The 17,127-nt window shown below is 41.0% G+C and overlaps 1 protein-coding gene across 3 annotated transcripts in view; it reads left to right on the top strand.

Annotated features, from left to right (window-relative positions):
- The first annotated feature begins 422 nt into the window (after positions 1–422).
- shank1 (SH3 and multiple ankyrin repeat domains 1) overlaps positions 423–17,127 on the top strand; it is a 75,737-nt gene continuing 59,032 nt past the window's right edge. For all 3 annotated transcript variants that reach the window (XM_038706290.1, XM_038706298.1, XM_038706307.1), the window contains exon 1: positions 423–778. The gene's annotated coding sequence lies outside the window, so the exon portion shown is untranslated. The remainder of the gene's footprint in view (positions 779–17,127) is intronic.

Genomic DNA, 17,127 nt, shown 5'->3' on the forward strand with positions numbered 1-17,127 from the left:
GTAATTATTGGATAATCTTTTGTGTGTGTGTGCGTGTGTGCTTTGGTGTGTATCTCTGCACCGTTGGGTGGATCCCACTGTGTTCTATGGTGCTTCCAGTTCTGTGAGAAGGAAAAAAACAGAGTTTTTCACAGCTAAGAGTCTAACTCCATAACATCAAAGACACAGAGAGAGAGAGAGACATAAACGGAGGGAGGGAGGGGTATGCCCTGTATCCGGGTAATGATGGAGGAGAGAGAGGTGTAGGGAGGAGGGGGGACAAAAGAGAGCGAGGGAGAGGTGTGCGAGGGAGGGTGAGGGAGAGAAACCAACCAACCAGTATAAGGAGAGAGAGGGAACGAAAAAGAGAGAGACAGGGGCACTCTGAACATGCTGAAGGGAGGGAGGAGGGGAGGATAGCGAGCGAGGGATGGGGAGATTGCTGGACCGAGTGGATAGAAGTGTTACTACAGAGCTGCTGCTGCTGGTGGACGGGCTGGGAGCCGAGGATAATGCTCCATCCCTCAGCGTACGGCAGCACGCTGGACACCTTGTGATTTCTCGTGGCAGCGGCGACTGTGGAGGAAGAGGGTCTTCATTGCTGCAGCAGTGATTTTCTTTTCTTTTCTTTTTTTTCTCCCTTTAACCACAGTCTTCTTCATCATCTTCCTACTCGCCCCTCCTCACTCCTTATTCCTCTGCAATTGGCAACCGCTGGGCTACCCCTCCTCTCTTTTCTACTTCTGTCCCTTTTTCCAGTGGAGGGATTTCTGTTTTTCATCAGGGATTGTAGAAGACAGTAAGAAGGTTTTCTGTCTTTTCTGCATTTCTTTCTTTCTTTTCTCTCAAGGAGGCATGGAGATGGAGGGGGGTGATGGAAAAGCGGAGGAGAGTGATTTTATGTTTGTGGAGGGACAGTGGTGGAGTCAAAAGGGAGTGTGTGTGTGTATGTGTGTGTGTGTGCAGCAGGGGGTGGGAGGCGGTTTTTGCATGTTCAAGTTTCCTGCATTGTAACTGTAATTCCTTTCTCGCATGCTGTATCCCAGATTTAAATGAAGATACACCGCAGCTGCACAAAATAACACTTGAAATGAAAGTAAAATGAAATGAGAAAAGCAAAACTGCTTTGAAAGGATCTGCTGAAGGATGCACAGACACAAGGAAAGCAAACCAAGCAGTGTGTTTGATAGTGGATCGCTCCTTGATGCCAGCAGATGAACGCTATCCCAGCTTTAAAGAGAGGCAGAAGAAGAAGGGAGAAGTGAGAAAGTAGGAGAATAAAAAAAAACGATGAGGCAACAGTGGAGGAACACAGATGTAGTGTAGATGAGACCGAGACAAGACAGGGAATCAGACAATTTATGTGGCAGCATCAATAAATAGGATAGATATAGGTAGATGTATGAGAAATGTGAGATCATTGTGTCAAACTGATAATCCCTCCCACATACATTTGCATGCCTGCCAGGGATTGCTGATGATATGGTGCACTGAGCAGCTCACTGCTCTGTGTTCACATTAAAAGGCAAACCAGTGCATAAAGTCACCTAGTAAATCACACTTTGGCTACACTTGTGTGTTGACTGTAGCGTGTTAGGCAAGGTATGCATGGATGAACATGGACACAGATGCACTTTATCATAAAAATGTGTGGAATAATAGACTCAGGAGCGGATATAGATATAAGTGTTTTGCCATGCATTAAACAGCAGATGAATATGATAGCGGATATTCAAACTGCTGTCCTTTCACTCGAGTGGCTACCTCTACAAGAAAAGGGTCACCCTGCCAGCAGAGAACATGTGTTTGGGCTACCCCTGTCATTATCTCTCCACCTGATTTTGGTCTGTCTATAGATGCCTTTGTCTTTATTGAACACAGCCCACAGGAAGGTGATGGCAGGTCACCTTACAGGGCACACGTAATTACACACAAGCTTCTTTTATATGTGTGATGCACAGAGCGGCGAGGTGGATTTCAGCATAATGAGGCAGTATTGAATTTAAACTGCAAATAACTTGTTGTTGGAGGCGTTGAAGCGCAAGAGATTTGGCTGTGTGTTCAGTTTTGGCTTCACAGAGGTTTGGACAATGGCATATGGCGGCACTTCGCCCACACAGAGTCATAGTAACTCACACATGCACATGCTATTCATGCTCTGTATGTGGTGCGTCGCCTCAGGGACGTGGAAGTAGAGGATGGAAGAGCGGATCATCAGAGAAGACAGCCGACATTACATACCATGGGTGAAATTTTTAACAGTGAAAACTTTGAAAGCTACCATCCGCGCATAAATGGTCGATTTGGTGAAGTGTATAGTCTGTATTGATGTACAAAAGTGAAGTGCTTTTGACAATGTGTAGTGATTATTCTGTTAAGTGTTGGTGTGCTACAGATACATGACTCAGTCTTTGCTGAGAGTGGTGCTGTAAGTTCAAACACACTCATCATATACTAATGTCAGGCAGTCGCTACACGTTAACTTATTGCTACCAGCTCCCCATAGATCAGTTTCAGTGGCGCTTCACTGGCTCATATAAAAAAAAAAAGAGAGTCTTATCTGCCAAACACATTAGATTGCACATGTTGGATAAAAGCAGTGCAATGAGTTTCACATTTATTTAATCCTCCTGCAGTTTCTAAGGCAGAGATGGATGATGGAGGCTGGAATGCAGGTCCAACTAATCACTATACCACGTGATTTGCTTGTCTGGCTTTTGTATACCTTTGAGAACTTTCTTTCTTTTCAACATTTGTGTGTAATTAATAGCTAATCATCACAGAAATGAGACTCCTTTGTGATAGCGGTCCAGACCAACATAGTCTACCTCTTGTCCAACTCTTGTAAGTTACTTTTAAAGCTGTAAACTGTTAATGCTGTTAATTCTTTATACATGGGCCTAGTTATCGTCGGCTTGAGCTGCAGGCTAATCACTGTAGCCATTATAGCAACAGTAGCAAGTCCTGTTATGCAAGGATGAAAAGGCACAAAATATTGTATGAAAACTATTAACGATCTCTGGTGTTTCTTTTAAATTCTTGTGCTGTTGATATCTAACTGTAGTCAGATCATTTTGATGTGAAGCACGAATTTTGACTTTTGAAAATCTTCAGTTTACAACATTACGTCTTTTTACTTGCCTCAACAACAGGCAAAATGTCAATGACTGTTCCAACTAATCAGCAGGCTGGTCAGATCATGTTTGAAGTCTTTGAATGATGTGAGAAACTCAGCATCAAACAGGAGTCCGTCAGTGTGAAGAGGTTCAGAGGTTAGGTGCAGATGGAAGCGTGCAGATCTGTTTAGTTTGACACCATGGGAACTCAGTTAATTTGGCCTGTGGAAGTGGAGCTGATCTGACTGTCATGTAGTTTGTACTTCAGATGTTGTTTGGCACAAAGAGAGTCAAGGTCCAGCAAACACCCATGATTTGCCCCTTGAGCCGAGGAATTAACATTCTGCCCACGTTAGCAGGGAAATACCATTAATTTCTTCTTCGTTGTAAAGTGCTATGGAACGCCACACTTCAGTTCCACACTACACACACAGAGGACAAAGCATCCAGCTGACATTACCCCCCTGTGCAGTTCCTCTTTGCGGATCAAAATCTCTTCTGACTAGGGCAGAAATGACCTGTCTCAAAGAGGAAAAACAGGACTAGAAGAAGTTACATGTTGATTAATTGGCTTTAATTGGATTATTTCAATCCATGTTTATTCTGAATGCTCTTCCACAGGTGCTTGGAAGGAGAGAAAGGGGGAAAATGCTGTGTCTTTTGGACTGATCATCCCTCTGTTCAGTTGATGCTGTGCTGACAACTTGTCAAAGCCCTATAGTTGTAGCCTTATTTTGTCTGAGGTATTGCGATTATTTTATTTTCAGTCCCTCTCCTAGCTATATTTGCCCAAGTGCAAGGATAGGAGCTTAACAGTCTTTTCAATATTTGCTACGCTGCTAGGGGGGGGGATGTAGTTCATAACTCCAAATTTAGCCATCTCTTTACTCTCTAACTCCTTTCTCTCTTTTTTCCCTACCTCACTTGTTCCTTCTCCCTCTCTTGCCGGCAGTAAACGACTGATCTGGGACAGACGGGCCTCCCCTGCGCTCTGTCCTACTTCAGCATTGTCCTCTCTTGTTTCTCCTTATTCCTTTTTCTCTGTCATTTAGCTATATCCACCTATCTCTTAGTGAGTCGCCCTGTCTCCGTCTCTATTAATCATTTAACCATCTGTGACTGTTGTCATCATACCAGAGTGATGGTTTTGTCTGGTGTTAATAGGCTGTCAGGATGTTTGGCAGACAGAGGCGTTATTACCAACAGTAAATCTTTCTCTACCTGGTGTGATGTAGAAAATTGATGCTTGTATGCCATGAAACAGCCCTTCTTTGAGGAGAGGTGATGATTAGGAGTGTAAGTGTAGCTTCAGAGTTTTTGTACAAGTGTTCAAACTGCTTTCTCTTATATGAAAACAAAGTCACCCATCTGCCATGGTAGGCTAATTTGTGAGGTTTACGTGCTTTTGAAATTCAGTTCTTCTCTCTGCTGGTAGCAGACGCTCATGCTGAATTTCAATAAAACAGTTTGTTTTTAATTTTGTTTGAATTATCTGGGAGTGTCTGTAGGTGCTCATCTTTCTATAGTGCAATAATGGCTACCTCTTCTCTGCTCATTAGAGGTCGAACAATATACAGTATTGAAAATGCAGTATTATGGTTTCATTTTGTCTTCCCACATATATGTATGCATGCTACAATTTAATGCGTTTTGGATGTTAGTTGTTTAAAGGTCTTATATTGGTCACACGCTTGTAATACCAAATGTTAAGAGTAAGAGTCTACAGCCAGACTAGCGACTCTGTGAGGCTGGTGATTTGATCCAACACACTCACAGTGACAATTCGAACATGCTGACATTAAGCAAATACAATGTTTACCATGTTCATCATCTTAGTTTATCATGTTAGCATGCTAACATTGGCATATTTGGTAATGATTTTTCAGTCTGGACCAAAGTTGTGGACCCGCTGATAAAACCACATTGCTATCCATAGAGCCACGTTGCTGTGTGTGTACTTCTCCCAGTGGAAATGATGCCCAGCCAGGATTTGGACACACACACTCACTCACTCACTCACTCACTCACTCACTCACTCACTCACTCTCTATCTCTCTTATTTACCTCTAATGTTATGCTCTCTCTCACTTGCTCCTGCTTCATCTCCTCACAAACAGATCACATCTGTCCCATTGCAAAGACTCCATTCATGGCAATTGGAGGGCAGGATGGTAGGGGCTTGCACGGGTTTGGAGGGTTAGCCAGATTCCTCCATGCATCATGAATTCACTCTCAGTTTATTAGGGCTAATTGCGCCATTGAGAGGCGGGAGGAGTGGTGGGGGGGGGCTGGGGGTTTTGAGTTCAGTCACCGCTGCATCATCAATGTGGGATTGCTATATTTAGCAGCAGCAGCAGATGCATGGCGGCACAGGAGTAGTGCTGGCCCGGGATGTTGAGCACAGTGCAGGGTGGGGTGTGATTTGTGTGTGTGTGTGTATTTGTGCACGATAGAAGACAGCAGCATAAGCATCAGCAGCAGGATCTAATGCTTCTTTCAGGTCTGGTGGGAAAGACAGTAGGTGTGAGCTTCTTACTTGAAAGCAGTGTTCTTATCAGCTTCAGGTGCTAATTACATCTGGAAATTTAGGGAATTTTGGATACATATACTAAAAAATGTATGTTGTTTTCATAAAAAAAAAATCACAATAAGTAAAAGCATTATTCTTTGTTTAAACTTTTTCTTTTGAGTTATGACTAAAATCTATGGTAGGTGGATTTGTGATCAACTCCAATGTATCACCAACAAAATCTCCAGAAAACCTAAATTCTGATTCTTTTAGTGACCTCAAATGAGCTAAAACACACTAAAACTTCCATGTTTCTTACTGGAAATCCTATATTTGTTCTCACTGTAATTCCCTTAAGCCTTGAGTGCAGCACTACAGTGTGATAGGATCGTAAGCAGCGTTCAAAGACTATCCAACCGAAGCAAGTGTTTCATGTTCATTCATCTGTGAGAGGCTTATTTGATTCAACCAAACAGTGAAATGTGTAAGATCTGTAAAAGTTGTAGAAGGCATTGTGCCACAAATCATTATAGATTAATATGAGATCTCACTTGGAAATGCATACTACACATTCAGATACTGTAGATATTCGTGAAGAATCTTGCAAATCAATGCCTCTCTATTCTGCTCCCTATCACATAAAAAAAATAGACTGTTTTTTGATGTTTCCGTCAGTAGTTACAGTCCATATGCTAAAATAGATGTCAACTAGCTTGTCAGTTCAGTTCAGGACCTTTGTTGTGTTGTTGGGATTTCTGCAAACGTTACTGTCACTGTGTGTGACTCTGCGCTTTGTGCAAACTCCAATTGGTGGCAGGTTTGCTGCTTGTGATTGAAAGGTGTCAAGCTGCATCGCCTTGTTTTTGTCACAGTGTAACCCTGTTGGGTAAACAGCTGCAGCTGAATAAAAATGCAGCATAGTTCAGCTTTCAACTCAAAATTTTCTAATGCAGTGATTAGCTTTGACATTACTAAAACAGTTTATTATTTCTTCTTCCTGTCCCTTCCTGCAACCTTTTTAAATAACACTATTATATCTCAATTTGTTACGACGCCTCAGCAAAAAAATAAAATAAAATGGAGCCATGATTCAATTCACCTCCACTGAGCTATGGCCTTCTGCTTCCATATTGCATTACAGCCTTTTTTTTCAAACAGTAACTGATCTGTCATCAAGATGCAATGTGTTATTTTTGGTTTTCATGCTGATTCTCCCTCTCTGCCTGCCTCCTCCTCCACCAATGAACTTGTCATGGACAGAAGTGTGTGTTGGTGTGTGTGCATGCACCTTATCTGCTTATTTATGCGTGTCAGTTTGCACCAGCAGTAGGCAGTAGTGGGAGTTTTAAAGTTTATTGGAGATGATGAATCCGCGATGTTCGGGCCAGGGGAGGTTTGGGCGTCTTGCTGCATTAATAATGGAAGCACAGCTGGCAGTATTTATAGAAACAGTGGAAGGGGGGCCGTGGCAGTGTGAATGGGAGGTGATATATGAGATACAGTACATCCTGCCAGCTCGCCTGGACATCAGACGGTGTGAGTTCCCTCACGGTAGGCAGTGCTGGATCTGAAATTGGCGGACAGAGGGGGGGGATCTGATGGTGGCATGTCCACAGACACATTCACAAAAACATGCTCAGACTTACAGTGTGGATACATTTGCACACAAGGCTGAGGAGGAAAGCTAAAAGAAGTGATGCTGATGATTAGAATGTGCTTGAGATTGTCAGTCTAAGCTATATGAGGAGAATAAAAATGGAGTGAGGAGCCCAAGGATAGAGGCAAAGGACCTATAGCCTATAGGAGTCGTTTGATGTAAAGCCATATTGATTGGCCTACAGAGCTAAGATTAAAACAGCGAACATGTGATGGCTTTACACTCTGTGGTTAAAGTTTATGAAGAATCTGTGACTCGCAGTTGTTCGACTCCTCGGCTTTGTTACTTTTTCTGTCATTTTCAAGCTAGATAACAAGAACACAGATGACAGTTGCACATCAGAAGCGGCCGAGTCCCAGTGGATTATTGAAGTGAAGGATAAGGAGGTGAACCGGTTTTTTGTACAAGACAGCAGGGATGTGAGGAAATGAAAGGATATCATGTGATATGCAACAACATCTGTGCTGTCCCATGACACATAAATGGCAATGATGTTTAAAGATCCACTTCTTTGAATGTGGATTCAGCTCTGTGACCAGTCGTGGAAGGCAGATCTTTTACTTACTGAAGTACATAAGTATTATCAGTCACATTTACTTAAAGTATCCAGTGTAAAAAATACCTATTCTGCTCAAAATGGCTGCTTTTGTAGTTGGTTGAGGTGGAGCAACTTTTAACTACTCTATATACTGTGATATACAGTTTAATGTCATGAAAACATTTCTGCATATAATTATGTCTTTAAAAGATTTTTCCTAAAACAAGTAAGAAAAACAGTCAGTGCAGTAAGAATACTATATTTGATCAATTTTAATTTTAAATCAATTTGTTTAAAAATCCTGTAGAACAAAGTGACTAATCCTTGAAACAAGAAAAAATGAGGTGGGTTACTGAATAAAACGGTTGAAACTTAAACACTTGGAACATTCTTATTGCACGTATTTTTGTTTGTTTGTTTTTCACTTAAAAACAAGAAGAAAATATAACTTAAATTACAGACTAAAATTACTAGAGAAGAAGGAGCTCTGAACAATGCATTAAATAAATATAGTGAAGAATAAGTATAAAGTAGCAGAATAGAATTATTCAAGAAAAGGACCACAAACTTTTACTTAAATAGAGTACTAGTAAATGTACTTTTCATTACATTTAGCTGACACTTTTATCCAAAGCAACTTACGTCGCACGCCTCTGGAGCAACTAGGGATTAAGCGTCTTGCTCTGGGACACATTGGTGGATATCTCAGAGTGGGAATTGAACCCAGGGCTCCCACACCAAAGACAAACATCTTATCTATGCGCCATCCCCACCCACCACTTCCTGTGACTGAGTGGCTGATTGTATCTATGAAGATCGCAGTAGCGTGATTGGCATGTACATGTCACTTATGAGAAAAGAGTCGAAATGTGCAGCTAAGTTGTGGCAAATGTGCTGAGAATTAACCAGCATTTGTTTAGTCTGTGTGAAAGAGTGGCTGAGAGATGTGTTTAAGTAATGTGTATGTTTGGGATGCTGCATCTGTCTGACGAGATTTCCCATTCAAAAGCCTTGAAACTACACACCCTCCTGGAAGAAGTGCTGAATCAGCCGCTGCTGAACCGCAGGGAGCTGAAAAACTCCCTTCACTTGGTCAGACAACGCTTCTTCAAACTATAACAGCTTTTTCCAGCTTTTGGCCCCTACTCATTCTACCTGATTTTGTTGGAGAGTACATGAGTGAGCATGATGTCTCCTGGTTCAAGGTGTTTAATTCCAAACCTGGCTTTTTAGTCAGTTTTGTCAGAGCTGCACGCTCATCACAAACCCAGCTTCGGTCAACTCCCAGCGGCTTGAGATCAAAACTTCCATTGTTACATCGACTCTGCTGACGGTTGGTACTTTCTGACAGGACTTCAAAGGACGTTGTTCTGAAGAGACAAGCAAAACAGAAATCCAGCAAAGCTATTGTGAATGTCAACCAATGAGACATGTGGACGAAAAGCCTGTAAAAAAAACAAAAAGGGACATCCTGGAGGTTGCCACATGGTCAGGCACCCATTTGGCACTTGTAGCCGTGAAACAGCACCCACCTTTAATATTTCACAGCCCCTCGTATGTTCAGGCAGTCTCCTCCCCTACAGCTACTCCCATTGTGGCTTATTTATTCATGAGCTCCCCACGCACTGCCAACTAATAGCCCCAACTTGGGCCTCAGTTCGGTCCTAGATAGCAGCAAGTGGGTCCTGCCACTCTGAGCTGAGCCACTTCAGCTCTTCAGCTAGACAAGAGACACAAGTCTGTGTGGTTTAGGATATTACTCAGCTCTGTGAAACAGGCAGCATATTTAGCTGCAAGCAGAAAACAAGTACGTTATTATCACAATAAAAAAAATTCTGAGCAGTCCCACAGAGATTTAGTGGCGATGATGAATAAAGCTGATAAATTAGCAGGCTATTTGAATGTGAGCACATCTCTCTGGTTCCCCAGCTGATTGACTGTCTTCTTCCATTCTGTGGAGAATAGGGACACTTTAACAAACACTGTGCTCTCTTACATGCATGCAGAGAAATACTGTTTTTGCTTATAATAGACTGCTTTATAATAAAGTGGAGCTGAAACGTTTATTCAATTAATCAAGAAGGCACTTGAGAGAAAAATAATCAGCAACTATTTAAACCACTATATAAGACAAAAATATTTTTCTACCTCTATCTTTTCATTTGTGAAGAGTTTCTGCTTTGTTCTTTCCTGCGATAGTTTAGTGAATATTTGTAATTGTGATGGGCATTTTGCACTATTATATGACATTTTACAGGGCAAAGGTTTAATCACTTAATTGAAAACATTTTTCAGTAACACAGAGTGTGTGTTCTTGCAATAAAATATATAGTATTTAGCTAAATGTACTGCAATAAATCACTGCACTGCACCATGCAAACCCTCTACCAGCTTGCTTACACACTTGAACTTAATTTTCATCCAAACAGAGGATTAACGTGAAGTTGTGTGGCATATACACATGCCTCTTGCACAATACAAAATCATTTTTGTTACTTTTGACCTATTGTGATAACATTTGCTGTGTAAAGAGGGACTATAAAGAAAGTGATCTCTGCAGTCTAGATGCACTACTTTGGAATCACTGAAGAGTTTAATTTTTAACTGAATCAATGCAGTGACATTTTAGCTCTTAAGGTTAAAACAAAACTGGAATATCCTTTACAGTATGAAATACTATTGCTGGCAAAACCATTCAAAATAAGAGTCATAGCTTGTTGCTCAGTCTAACGGGTTGTTTTGTGTGTGGTTCTGACATTCATCAGCTGTCAAGATTTGACAGGTCCTTGTAAACAACCAAACCTCTGTTTGGTTAATTGCAGATGAGCAATCCTTCTGCGAAAGGGTCACCAGCAACCTTGTAATAACATTTGTATACAAATTAATATAACAGGTAACCTATGCAGTCCACAAAGGCAATCTTTAAGGCAGGAAAGAAAGAGAAATCTTTTATAAATTACTAATGTTGATTAGAATCTTTCAGATTTTAATGGGTCTGCTTCCAACGTTTATTAAACAGAGTTTAATAGTCTGTAAAGCTTGATTTCGTCTGGAAAATATCTTAAAAGTCACTGTGTTGTGAGGCAAGGTTGGGTAGCCCGAGGTAAACACCATTTTGAACCACAGCGAGATGAGCTACGAGGTCACTCTTACCCCTCAGGAAATGCTCACACGTTCATTTATTTCTTGTTGTCTTTATGTAGTTTTCATACACCCACTCATATCTTCACTATAATCCACTTTTGTCTATATATAGGGAGTCCTCCAAGGGTTTGTTTTATTGCTCTTCCCCCACACGTCTCTAAATCCGCTTCCTGTATTACAGTACTGTTTCTTTTGATGCTCAAAAATTAGAGAGACAGAATTGGATGGATGTCTTTGGGCTTATTGTCTACATGAAAGGCTTTTGATTTCTTGTAAGCATGAATGTCTTGGTGACTGTTTTGCAGTTGGAGTGTTTTGGCCTTAGCAGGTGGACTAAAGTAACTTAAGTATAGTCTATGAGAAGGATGTTTAACCATGGTGATGACATGGCTTTAGGAATGGCAAATGGCGAAGTTGGTTTTGTTAGTTGGTTGGTCCAGACTGAGATATCTCAACAACTACTTGATGGATTGCCATTTTGAAATTTTGTCCATGGAGCCCAGAATATGGCTATAACCTAATCACCCAATGACTTTGGTGATTCCCTGTCCTTTTCCTTTATCACCACCAGCAGTTTTAAATTTTCACTTATCCAGTAAAATAACTTGATATCCACTTGAAGGATTGGCACTAGGTAGCTGGAAGACATTCATGGTCCCCAGATGATGAATCCTAAATGTAATAACTTTTGACATCACCTCTGGCGCCATCTTCAGTTTAAATTTTCATTTTGTCCAGTATTTTGGTTTATGACCAAATATCTGCAAAACTAATGACATTCCCCTCAGCAAGTTCACTGCAGCCTTGTCCTCACCAGAAAAATGGCCGTATAGGTCGATACATAACATACTTAAGGTCCGGTATGACTGTCACTGGACTTTTACTTTCCAATGGTCATATAAACTCGTTTTGGGACAATTATACTCAACCAATGTTATCGTTTAAGTATGAGGATGTGTTGCACATTGTGTTAAGTGCTAATTAGCAAATGTCTGCAGGCTAACATGCTAAACTAAGCTGGTGAACATGGTAAACATCATACCTGCTTAGCATCAGCATGTTTGCATTATCATTGTGAGCAAGTTGGCATGCCGACATTAGCATTTAGCTCTTTAAGTACAGTCTTAAGTGGTTTGTGTCCCTGTTGGCCTGCTGGTAGATGCTGTAGATATGATGGGTGTGTATGGGGAACAGAGGGGAGATTGTGGGACACCAAATGAGCTTGTGTTCTTTTCTGAAGTGTGCTGGGCCTAATTCTGCGAAATTTCCATGATGAGAACAGTGGCGCTGTAGTACACCCCACCCTTTCCTCTCAAACTCAAACCAGGTTCCTCCACCGGCGCTCACCCTAGTTTAATAGCACAAGATGGTTACATCAGAATGTGCGTAGAACATGTAGATTAATTCTCATTTGCTCAAGCTCCCTTGGGTCCCTGCAGTTTAGATTGCCATTTTCTGTGACGACCACTCCCATGTGGAGGCCATAGTGCTGGTTGATGATTACATATGTGCTCAATTGACCAGAGGGTCAAAGTTTACACACATTAGCCTTCATCCATCTGTATACACAGCATTAGGGGATATTGTGGATGTGGGTGCGAGTCCTTGCACATACACACACATCGCACACACACAAACAGGAGGTTTGTGTCCATTTGTGCGCATCAGTGTGCCATTTTGTGAGTAGATGTCAAACAAGGAGGGAGGGAAATTGGCCGTTCCAGTTTAGTGGCAGGAAAGTGGGGCGATCTGTTCTTTGGAAGTTTCCCAGTGAAATTTCCTGGGGACCAAGACACTGAAAATATCTATCTATATACACACTATGTCCTACATAAAAGACCGTGAACCAGAGGGCGGAAGAGAAGGAGTGAGCGAGCACATGAAGACACATGTGTGTCTGGGAAAGATAAAGAGAGAGGGGGGGAGGGGGGGTTAAATGTCACTGTGCTGGTGGGATATCAGTCTTTTGATGGCATCACACAGACCGCTGATAGATTGAAGCTTAGAAGAACCAGGTCAAGACTCCAGCAAGTCACCCAGCAAAGTTACCTAATTTTCCCTCTCACTTCTGTCATATGAAAACTCCTCAAGTAGAAGTAGAAATGCTGCCTCATAACCCCATTTTCTTCTGCGCATTGTCTTCTGCCACCAATGGCAGGTGGCATCAGCACGTGATTGTGTGTACGAAGGATTTATTTGGATCACATTTACACCTGGCGGCTGTGTCTTGAGAGATCAAATTCATCTTTCCCTTGCCAACACAGATTTGCTAAAACATGCCACTGAGCTTTGTGTCTTTTAAAACAGATGTTAAATTGCTCATCTGACTTGTTCCTCATTCATGAATATCTGAACATTTCCTTTCTGACAAGTGTGTTACCACCCGAGCCGCCAGCCAACTGTTTCCTTTTGTTGATTTGAGCTTCAGTGCATACTGGGTAAATTTACAACATTCACATCTTACTATACTTGATTACAATACACCAATGCACAATGCATGTTAAAATAAAGAATCAATAGCCTAAAATGTTTTAGCACTGCCAGAAACAGTAAGTAGTGGTGTGTCTTTCCTTTCTAGGTCTCACACTCACAGACTGACAAAATGTAAATGAGGTGATGTCAACCTGAGATACATCCAGCTCAGAATCATCAGTAAACATCAGACATACAGTAAAGTTTTAATGTCATGCTTTCTGCAGTCTATCCTCAAGACTCCTGATCATTGGGGCAAACTTCAGGTGACTATAGGGACAAAAGAAAAATCCATGAGAACCATGTGTATTTCATAAATTTTAACAGAGGGCCTACAGAGCAAAAAGGAGTTACCTAAATGCTGTTCACATGCTGTAAAAGGCTACCAATAGCTGATTAAAATCTAAAAAACATAACTGTATACACAACCCAGCTGAATATCAACACATCATAAAAAGCAAGAATGACATAACCTGTGTGCGCATAACACGCTGCCTTCTGCACAACTAACACTATTGAAAGCGACACTGCTGACAGAACAGATAAATATAAAAGCTGTCAGATGTTTTTGAATGTAAAAATGAATCTACAGCAAATGTCAGGGAAGGGGCACACCATCAAGCATAATACTGCTAGTAAAATAAAGTTTTCCATCTCCTAATACCCATTAACTCACCACTCTGTAAAGCTTGCAATGCATGTTAAGCTCAGGAGACCTGCCCTGTCCCCTCTCTGCCCAACTCACTTACATTGTGTGCTTTCAGAGAGCAGTGTATTATGTATCTTGTGTATGTCACGTACATGAGAGAATTTATAATCTACAGCCAAATGTGGCAAACTTCTTTTCCATTACCTTTTTTTTGAGGTATTATGGGATAAAATTGAAGTAAAAGAAGCAGTGTGAGGGAAACTAGCTCCACAAAAACAATAGCATTAACTTATAATGTGCAGAATATCATGCATATTAAGTGTGACAGCAAGAAAATCCCTTTAATATTGTTTAAAATGTATCATTTATGCTGCCATTTGTGCACCTGGCACATTTTTTTTTTTGAAAATCGATTGGCTTGAGTGTGCTCGCTGTTCCTACAGGGATGTTCTTACTTTCCTAGTGGAACTAACATCTCTTATTGCTCGGCGAGGTGACGGTTAGCAGGGTTAATATAGTTTATATAAGTTGCCGAGCTGACTGAAAGTGTTAATGATATGACCTGAAATTGAAAACAGCTCTCCTATGAGAATGGTGAGAGATAAAGATTTATGAAAGCGAGAAATGAAGCGGAGGAGATGATTATCACTTGTTGGCATTAGGCAATATCTAATCACTCCATCGCCCTCTTCATCTTCACTCAGATAGACACACATAAGCTCACACACACAGGGCATTCATTATGAAGGTCTTTTATGTGTGAGTCATGACTTTTCTCTCGGGAACTGATTATCACTTTCTCTCTCATAATTTTCCCTCTGTCCTGACCTGTTCCAGCTTAATTGACGATGAGTGATTCTCTCAAAAGTTTGGATTCAGCCTTTTAACCCCACGTTTATTTTCTCAGCTCTGTCCCTCTGGATCAGCCAGGATCCGGCTAATATCAACCTCGAATAAAAATCTAAGTAACTAAGAGTGCGTGACAAACAGCTCTGTCATGCCAGCCACTTTGAGGCTGATGATCACTGTGTGGTGTGGGTGGATTTTACTTCAACAGCTTCAAGGTATCAGTCTGTAAAACCTGCAATGAAATCTACCTCTGCATGCTTTAAGGAGGTCCTTTTTGTATAATTAATTCTATTATGGCTTTCAGTCAGGCATTTTAGAATCCTGTGAGGGTCTAAATGCTGTCTTTCCCAACATGACCAGAATGGGACATTTTATTTTTTGGGCATGAAAATGTGTAAAAAAGGCCAAATCCAAATACAATGAATACCAACAGTAGCTCTGGCTTTTGGTAAATTGACCCCATCTTCATCTTCTCAGCCTTCTGCTCCTCTCTGCTCTCCACCATCCAGCCTTGTGAGTTCACACCTCTGATTTCACAGCCACCTCTCACATTCAACTCCTTTCTTCACTGTTCTCCTTCAGTGTTCTTTTGTGTCCCTGTTCCATCTCAATATCTCTGCTGTTTTGTTTCTATGGCAGTGTGGGTCTGTCTGTCTGTCTGTGTGTTGGTTGGCCACCACTCCCGACTGTAGTATCTCAACAACTACTGGATGGATTGACATGGCATTTTGTACAGGCATCCTCTGACTTTTCCTTTAGCAGACACATATTCAAGTTCTCCAGATGATTCACGCTGGTAGTGCCACCAGCAGGTCAAAGTTTTCACTTCTGCATCCCAGACGATGTATTCTAATAACTTTGGTGATCCCCTGACTTTTCCTTTAGAGTCACCATGAGGTTGGCATTTGTGATTCAGAGGGAAATATCTTTACAACTGTTGGATGGTTGGCCATCAAATTCCTTAGAGGATTCATCCTAATGACCTTTTGTGATCCCCTGTTATTGCCTCTAGCACCAACATTCGATTTACAATAATGGTTTTGAGCAAAATATCTCAACATCTATTGTATGGATTGTCTTGAAATGTGGTGCACATATTTAGGATGACCTGTAATAACTTTGGTGATCCTTTAACGTTTCCTCTATTGCCCACCTCAGGTCATTTTTTTATTTGTCCAATTCCTTGGTTCATGTCCAAAACTACCAACATTCTCATCAGCCTCAGCTGTAATTTGTGATTACAGCTTATTAGCCAGTGATAATAAGCTTAGACGCTAAGCTAAAATATGTTAGTGTTTAGCTTTTAGCCTTGTTTGCGATGTGCTTCCCCTCCCCTTGGTTAAACCGTCCCGTTGTTTTAGTCCCTTCTTTTTTCCCTCTCTTTCTGATCACACCCGTCTTACCTTACTGCTTCTCCCTTTATCCTCTCCTTCCTCTCTAGCTTCCCCTATCTTTGATTACTCAGCACTATGCAAAAATATGGATTGTTCACTTCCATTTATTATCATAACTCCCTGGTTGGTCAGCTTTCTGACAAGACTGTACCAACCTTGTTACTTTCTCCCACTCCCGTCTGTCTTTGTCTCTGTGCCCTTGTCTCTTTTATTCATCAATTACCTCCAACAATTTGGTTTCTAGCCTTCTTCTGCTCCCCTGTCATCTTGTCTATCTCTTTGTTTAGTCACAAAAGCTTGCTTAATTTCATCTTTGTTTCTTCCATTCTTCTAGCACTCCTCAAAATTGTCAGACACAGCTTTATATAAGAAGCCTCATTCATTTCCATTTCCATTTAAACCTTTTCAGAAGTTTTAAAAATGCATTTTATACAGCTGACCATATAACAAGAGCACACATTTATGTTTATGTTTACTATATTAACTAATCTACTAAGTACTATAATTAAGCTTAAGCTTAATACTTGACTTACTGCACAATTTGCTCCACTATATCTTAAAGCTTTAGTTACTATTTATTACTGTAGACATAAAGATTTTACATGCAAAACATAGGGTGAGATGAGAACATATAATGTTGTGTATTTAATAATCCAATCAATCAATCAATCAATCATTTATTATTTGGGCAATTTGTGCTGCAGCAGGCATATTAACACAACACAAAAAAACCCATAAACATACAATATAATACAAAAATACATACACACAGACACACACAGATACACACAGACACACACAGACACACAGACACACACAG

Source organism: Micropterus salmoides, unplaced genomic scaffold (genome assembly GCF_014851395.1).
Source record: "Micropterus salmoides isolate LMB-PRFRI ecotype aquatic unplaced genomic scaffold, ASM1485139v1 Ms_hic_scaffold_10, whole genome shotgun sequence".
NCBI classification, from domain to species: Eukaryota; Metazoa; Chordata; class Actinopteri; order Centrarchiformes; family Centrarchidae; genus Micropterus; species Micropterus salmoides.